The following is a 6,912-nucleotide window of genomic DNA, read 5'->3' as shown; positions in this document are numbered from 1 at the left end:
CCCCCCCCTCTTTCCCCTTCCCACCCCGCCCACCAAAATTCCCAAACTTCCCTCGGAATAACAAAGTTCTATCTGACAGTTTTGTCCGATTTCAATTACTAAGACCATGGGTGCAGTAACCAAAATGTTCTATATGCTCTATCAAAATTGTAAGATTATTCGAAGTCATCATGAAAACATTCCAAGAATTACATTAGGAAAAAGTTGACGCGTTGTGAAAGTTGGGTTTTTTTCATGTTAAATTTCTCGAAACTAGGTACTGAGTAGATCATCATCATCATCCAGTGCCAGATCTGCGACAGACATCGGCGATCATGGTTCTCCATTCATTTCTTTGCTCGGATGCTCTTTAAAAAAAGCTACGTTTCCCTGATCTTTTCCTGTTATCCATTTGTTTAGGTTCCCTAAATAGGTTGCTCTGAGCCTGCCACTGCCTCGTTTACCTTAAATTTTGCCAGTTAGAGCTAGCTGTTCAAGACCCTTATGTCTATTTAATTCAGGTGTCCCAAAATCTGCAAATGTCGTTTCCTGATTGTTTTGAACATTAAGCGTCACACATGGGCTTCATCAAGCTCTACTTCATTTGATTTCTTTTCCTTCCTCGATATTCTCAGCAGTCTCCTAAGAAACCGCATTTCTGTCTCTTCTATTTTATTTTCACTGTCTTTAGTGATTGTCCAGCATTCACTTAGCAGATAGTACATTGTAATTCAAATTCATTGGTAAAGACTTGTTGTGAATGGTCAGGGAAGGGACATAAACGCTGAATCAATTCACGAACTTTGTGTTCGAGGAAGTTGAACAGAGTAGCAAGTCGTTTGTTGCCATGGCGTGTTAGTAAGTCGTGATATATATATAATATATATATATATATATATAAATAATTTTTTTTTCAATAACGGTGGTGTTTTACATTTTGGGAGGCGGGTATCTGACCCTATATGTTAGGTCCTCGCTCAGCGTTGTCTATGGTTGGCTGCTGGTCAGACATACTGGGGATCGAATTAGTAAGGACAAACTTACAGGGCCTTAACTTGCTTTTTTTTTTTTGGTAAGTGGATTTTTTTGGTTTGTTTTTTGGTGTTTATTTTGGTGAGTGTTTTACGGAGCTCGCAAGTCAACTGCATAAGGTCATATGAGCGTGTGGGACACATTAAACTACTCTTTCAGTTGGTAGGACATTTTGAATTTTGTCCGGGTGGCGGCCTGAGTCTACTCTTATAGATTTTGGACCACCAAGGGATCTTTAACGTCCGTAACTTGCACACGAGAGCTCTGATATTTTTCGCCCTTGTCCGAGAAGGCTAGGTGTAGATCTGTCCTACCATAACATCTGGTGTGTGACTGAAAGACAGCAGTAAGAAGGAGCCAAGGAGTAGCGGTAGAAAGGCTGCAGGAAGAGTCAGGAGTCCAGAGGATGGGGCAAATGGGGTGAGGGGGGTGGGGCAGAAAGTAGAGACGAAAGCAGATGACAGAACATTTCTAGAAATCCGGAGAGGAGGTGAAAGTAGACAATTTCTTAGAGAAAAGAAAATTTCCGTCGCTATCCGGATTGGAACCCGGGACTGACTGAATGAGAGGCGAACGCCTTATCCTCTAGGCCACGAGAGCCCCCTTGCTTATCTTGTCACCAATTTCAACAGAACTTGGGATAGATATAATTCCACCAGATGTACGTTACATTGCTCAGTATGGGGTATATCAACTCACATGTTCGAGATATGTCAAGTTTTACAAATTTCAACCAAATTTGAGTGAAACGCACCCCCCCCCCCCACACACACACCTAAAAAAACGACAAAAAACAAAAACTTAGTAACTTCTTAATAAAAATTCAACCATAAAACGTCTTTACGCATTGAAGAACAAATTTATATCAAACCGATATTTCTAAATAAACCTAGGTATGGTGGTGGTCGTGGTCAGAAATGTATGTTTCAGGTACTGACCATTTCTCTCCAGACTAGCTCCAACACGCCACTTCCAAACCACTCAACTTTCGAATTTGAAAAAAAAATAGTGGTGGTTCAGAATCGTTTAAAGGGTGCAAAATTACATTAAGGAGTCTAGCGTCAGTGTAGTTTTTTTTATTTCAGTTTTTCATTAGTTTCGTTTAGATTTAATTTAATCTTGGGCAAAGATAGTACATAACAAGATGGGCCACTCAGCCAAAAAAGTGTCCGCAGGAAGTATGCTCTTTGCTTCAGATGGCGCTGCAGTCTGTTTTGAAGCTCTCTTTCGTTTTTCCAGAAGAAGAATAGGAATAGCACCTCCTTGCGTGCGCAGATCGACTGCTGTTCATCAGCAGTTCGGGTACGTTCAGTGCGTAGTTTTAGTTTTTATTTTTATTTTAATGACCTCTCGCCTTTCATTCTAAAGTCAAATTAAACGAAGAAAACCATAACCCTTTCCTCCGGAAGAGGTTTTTTGTCAGCGTAACCATTTTAAAAAAGCGTTCTTCCGAAATTTATTCCAAAACATGCTAGTTTCACTTTTATTTTTAAAAACTCAAGTAGGGTAACTCTGTTCGCAAAGAGTGCGCTTTTGTGAAGAGGGCGCCACCAAATTTTGAGGACACTTTTTTAATTGGTTCAAAGAGAGAAGTGGCCCATCTTGTTATGTACTATCATTGTCTTGGGAAAGTCCGTCTTCTGAGACGTCTTTGCAAACAAGCGAGGCTTCCGTTCACATGCAGTGCGCACTGGTCCCACCCACAATGACTCAATGGTCGATTCTTTTGAGTCTGTTCACAGAACGGGGTACCCAGCTAGTTTTGAATAACCCTGTTGCGTATTTCTGTGTCGATTCGTTGGACATCCTGTTCAACATTGAGTTTAAACAGTTCCATTATTCGTTTCGCTAGACTCTGTCTGTCAAAAAAAAAAACCCTAGATAAAATATTGGTCGCTTTTAAGCACAAAGGGTCTCTCCCTAAAAATGCTGTTTTGAGAAAATCGAAGGTAAAGTTTTTGCCCCCGCTCAGTTTCTTTAAAAGACAAGGAAAGTTTTCTCTATAACCAAACAAATACAAGCACCAATGAAACCAAACTTCTCCTATAGGTAGGGCAATGCCCACTTTTGGTGTAGGTCAAGATTTCTGGAAACCCCCGAAATTGGGATTCGCCCGCTAGTCCTTAAAAGCGACCAATCATGATAGACTGGGTTGAAGTTGGGGAAATGCAGCTACCATTCTGGTAGCACTTAATCAGTTGCTTGCACTGTACGCTTCCCGGGAAGCTGAGAATATTTCTGAGTGTTCTATTGTCTGCTGGGGTAATGATATAGTGTAAAGCGCATAGAGCTTGCTTTAGAGCGGGAGTATGCGCTATACAAATGCTATTTATTATTTTTATTATTATTATGATGATGATGATTATTATTATCATTATTATTGTCATTATTCCGGTGTCTGATATCACTCGCTGGACAGGTGGATGGTTCATTAGTTTAGAGCAGTGCTCACCAACCTGTGTGTGTGTGTGTGTGTGTGTGTGTGTGTGTGTGTGTGTGTGTGTGTGTGTGTGTGTGTGTGTGTGTGTGTGTACACGCTCTCTCAAAATATTTCATGGTTTGTATTAATTACTTTCCTCCCTTTAGAAGTCAACAAAATCATAAACATAGTCAACCTCCCCCCCCCCCCATAAAAAACAAGAACGAGGTACACGGAAAAGAACTGGACAAAAACCTTAAAAAACAAAACAAACAATAACAACAACAAACAAAAACATTAAAAAAACAAAAGTAAGCTGTTCTCTTCTTCACGGTATATATAACTTTATTTCTCAAGCTTATTCTTACCGGTAAATAATAATATTAATAATAATAATAATAATAATAGTAATATGTGTGCAACTGAGTAACATTATTAGTGACGTTTCGGTAATTACATGACGTATACTGTAAAGGCATTATTTTTCCACATCCCGGTGCGCGCGCATATGCGTCAGTGGCATGCTCGCTCCCGCTCCCACGAGGAGTCACATTAAATAAACCCTCACGTGGTGGTGAGCTGACGTCAGCCGATACAAGCGCGCGCACGGGTGAGTCGTACATACATATCATCATGAATAAACATTAATTAATTAATTAATTAATTAGACAATGAGCGTATACCGGCCCCATAGACTTGAGTACAATATCCTAGACCGGGCACTGTCATGGCCATCACTCTTTGTTTCCTATTTAAAAAAACCCTACACACACAACCCCCCCCCCCTCCACCCACCAAAATAAAAAAAAACCCCACACACACACAAAAACCCCACCAAAAAAAAGAAAACCACACAAAAAAACCCACCAAAAAACAAACACACAAAAAAAACCCCATTGCGTTGTTGCACACTAGGCACCACGGACGCGCGAATATAGGTCAAAAACACAAGTCGTCAAACTATTGCTGGAGAGCGTTTTTTGCGCAACTTTTTGGAATCTTCTTTTTTGCCCTTTATCTGGTTTCAAACCTATCCCCAAGGTTTTATGTACCACGCATAATTTCCCAAAATTTGATCATTTTTCGCATAATTTCTGATTATTTTCCTTTATCATTCTTTGTTAAAATTAACAGAATCGCATAATTTCACACTTTTGGGCTCAGTTTGCATAATTTCAGATGTTTTTTAAATTTGTGCATAAAACCGCGGGGACAGCCAAACATAGACAGCTCGCTATTTCAGAATTACAAATTTCTCTCTGTACTGTACAGAACCTAGTTTTGAGAAATTTGACGGCAAAGATTTTCAGTTTCACATCATGTTCACCTTTTCCGAATGCAATAAATATGCTTTGAATACCTCGACAATGACTCCGAATAATCTTACGATTTTGATAGAGCAGATAGAACATACTTTGGTTTCTGACCTCATATGGTCTTAGTAACCCAAAACGGCCAAAAAATCTCAAGATAGCATTTTGTAATTTTGAGGTAGCGAAATGGCGCGTTCCATGGTATACCGGAGTGACGTCATAGTGAACCACAATGGCGTCATGGTGAACCGGAGTGACGTCATAGTGAGCCAGAATGGCGTCATGGTGAACCGGAGTGACGTCATAGTGAACCAGAATGGCGTCATGGTGAACCGGAGTGACGTCATGGGGAACCAGAGAGACGTCAAGGTATACCGGAGTGACGTCATAGTGTACCGGAGTGACGTCACGGTGAACCAGAGTGACGTCATAGTGAACCAGAATGGCGTCATGGTGAACCGGAGTGACGTCATGGGGAACCAGAGAGACGTCAAGGTATACCGGAGTGACGTCATAGTGTACCGGAGTGACGTCACGGTGAACCAGAGTGACGTCATAGTGAACCAGAGTGACGCCAGGTCGAGTGATCAGTCTCGGCTATTGTGCTACAAGTCTATGACCGGAACATGCATAATGACAACCGTTCAATCGAAAACAAAGCAACAAGGAAAGGAAAATGCAAGAAATTTTAACAAATATCATCAGAGTAGACAAGATCAATTGGAACAGCACAAAGTAAAGGAATAAATAATTAGTGAGGGAGGGAGGTGGTGCAGAGATTTATGGCAAACCGTCTGTGGCCAGTTCTGATTAATTGGGTCACACACCTTTTGTAGGCGGGGTGGGGGGGGGCTGTGTGTGTGTGTATGTGTGTGTGTGTGTGTGTGGGTGGGTGAGTGTGTGTGTGTGTGTGTGTGTGTGTGTGTGTGTGTGTGCACGCGTGTTTGTGAGCAGACGCTCGTATGTATACGACAATGAGAATATTATTATGTATCTGGCGTCCTCTACCATAAGCTAAAGGAGATAAATAAATACATGTATATCCTAATTGAGCCAAGCTTAAAAACAAAAAAAAGGAACAAAAATGAATAGAATATGAACTACAGACTGCGAGAAATGAAGAAAAGCGACTATTCACAAAGAGAGATTGTCTTTAGACAAAATAATTAGAAACATTAAATATGGAATGTCTTCAAACGTATGAACATTTTTAGCCAACCCCCCCCCCCCCACCAAAAATCTGTTTTCAGATAAGCAGGAGGAATGTCCGAGACTGTCAAGCAGTAGTGACTATCTGTCTCCTCACCACTTCTGTTGTTTTCTTCACATTCTAGAATACTTCTAGATCGAAGATCTCTTGGAAACTTTCAGTATTTCTCAAAAAATCATTTTGACAGACTGCTGTGCAAAGCGTACGGATCGGATTAACGAGTAAATTTTCTCTTTGGAAAGTGGTGGCACAGAGTTCCCACGTCGTATGGATACGATAGTAAAACACGACGTACGGATAGGGTGAAGCTAAGTCTCCACTTTCTACCCCCACCCCCTCACCTCCTTTGCCCCCTCCTTTGGGCTCCTGACTCTTTCTGCAGACTTTCTACTGTTACTCCTTGCCTCCTTCTTACTGCTGTTTTTCAGCCACACCCCTGATCTTATGGTAGGAAAGATCTACACCTAGCCTTCTCGAACAAGGGCGAAATATCTCGGAGGTCCCGTGTGCAAGTTGCGCACATTAAAGATCCCTTAGTCGTCTAAAACCGGTAAGAGTAGGCTTCGACCGCCACCCGGGCAAAAATTTCTAATTTCCTACCAAACTGAAAACGTTTCATAATGTATCCCACGCACTCGTAATATGACCGTACGCAAATGCGAGCTGCGAAAAACAATTACAAAAAAAAATAAATAAAAAAAATAAATAAATAAAACCTGATAAAAAAAATAAAGAAAAAAAGGGCGCGGGCTCTATAAAACAGAGCTACTACTTCAATGACATGGCACGAACGTACCACATAATTTCTCACTTTGTTCAACAGCCTTACGCTGACGCCTTCCATTTCCTCAAAGGAATACATTATGGCAACTAAAAAAACAACAAAAAACACAAAAAACCCCAAACAAACAAACAAACGAACAAACAAACAAACAAAAACTCCCTCAAAAAGCAACAAC

This window comes from Aplysia californica, unplaced genomic scaffold (assembly GCF_000002075.1).
Source record: "Aplysia californica isolate F4 #8 unplaced genomic scaffold, AplCal3.0 scaffold00861, whole genome shotgun sequence".
In the NCBI taxonomy this organism is placed as follows: Eukaryota; Metazoa; Mollusca; class Gastropoda; order Aplysiida; family Aplysiidae; genus Aplysia; species Aplysia californica.
This window is presented reverse-complemented; position numbering follows the sequence as displayed.